Here is a 1,488-nt window from a genome sequence, read left to right on the forward strand (position 1 = left end):
GTGCTCTGGCCACACAGACCTCTTCCTTGTTCCCAGAACAAGCTGGACCTGCTCCCACCAGGCACACCTCTACCTGAGGGCCTTTGCACATGCTCTGTGCTCTTCCCTTTACAGGTGCACTGTCCTTCCAGTCAGATATTTACATAGCTCACCCTTCACCTCCTTCAAGGCTTCGCTCAGCGGCCACCACCTCAGAGAGGCCCTCCCTGATTATGCTGTATAAAATTGCAAGACCCAACCTCAGCCCTCATTCCCCCGTGCCTGCGTTGTTTTTCTCCACAGCCCCTCTCACTGCCTGATATATCCCGGATATACGTATTTGATTGCTGTCTTCCTTCTTTCTAGAATGCGAACTCCATGAGGGCAGGGAGTTTTGTCTGATTTTTTTTTTTTTACTGCTATAGCCCCAGTGTCTCACCCAGTGTATCAATAAAGATCAATTGAATGAATAAAAGAAAAAATTTACTCTGGGGCACCTGGATGGCTTACTCGGCTAAGCGTCCGACTCCTGATTCGGGCTCAGTTCATGATCTTGTGGTTCATGGGTTCAAGCCCTGCATAGGGCTCTGCCCTGCTTGGGATTCTCTCTCTTTCCCTCGCTCTCTGCCCCTCCCCCCCAAAATAAATACATAAACTTAAAAAAGGAAAAAGAATGAATTTACTCTGTATGGTTCCAGAAGGCAGAAGTGGAACCAAGCGGTGGAAATCTGCAAGTCATAGATTTTAGCCAGCTGGAACGACAGCTACAGGACACAGAGCGGGCGCCTCATAAGTCACTGTCACTGAGTACACCCAGCAGAGGGATCTTGCACTGGGTGGGAGGTGGGTGGGCCAGACGGGGGTCCCTTCCAGCCTCAGATCCCAAATTGGCAAAGGGGATCTGAGCAACCAACAATGACTGGAGCGCAGAGGCCATGGGAACGTCACTCTGGTCTTTACCAAGGGGACAGGTGACATGGCAGACAGACCAGCCCATGGGGAGACGGAGGCCACCAGAAAGACAAGCCTAAGGGCTCAGAAAGGCAGAGAAGCCAAGCAGACACACAGCCCGGGGTCCAGCCGGGGGAGGCTGTCCCACAGAAGATCTGGGGAGGCTTTTTAGTTTGCTGGAAAGCAAGAAAGACCAGATGGCCGGCCCCCAACATGAGGACCAAAGGAGAAGGCGGAGGCACACAGGATGCAAGGCTGGGAAGGAGGGGGGGCTCCACTCCCACCAGGGAGGGGAGGACTCAGGACTCTGCCCTAAGAGTTACAAAGCCACAAGCAGGATTAGAGATCACCCATGCCCTCTCTCACCTATACCCACCCCCTCACAGGCATGCTGAAGATGGGGAAACTGAGGTCCGGAGCCAGGGTAGCCTCCTTTAAGGCCTGGAATCTGGCCTCCTAATTCCCAGGCCAGCCCTGCGCCTCAGGACTTCTCATTCTGCAGGCTTTCCCTCCATACCCATCAGGAAGGCCAGACACAACTGCTCTCCCGACAGCAAA

The 1,488-nt window shown here is 53.6% G+C and overlaps 1 protein-coding gene across 1 annotated transcript in view; it reads right to left on the minus strand.

Annotated features, from left to right (window-relative positions):
- NOD2 (nucleotide binding oligomerization domain containing 2) overlaps nt 1-1,488 on the minus strand; it is a 35,593-nt gene that overhangs the window by 33,331 nt on the left and 774 nt on the right.

Source organism: Crocuta crocuta, unplaced genomic scaffold (assembly GCF_008692635.1).
Source record: "Crocuta crocuta isolate KB4526 unplaced genomic scaffold, BGI_CrCroc_1.0 scaffold124, whole genome shotgun sequence".
In the NCBI taxonomy this organism is placed as follows: Eukaryota; Metazoa; Chordata; class Mammalia; order Carnivora; family Hyaenidae; genus Crocuta; species Crocuta crocuta.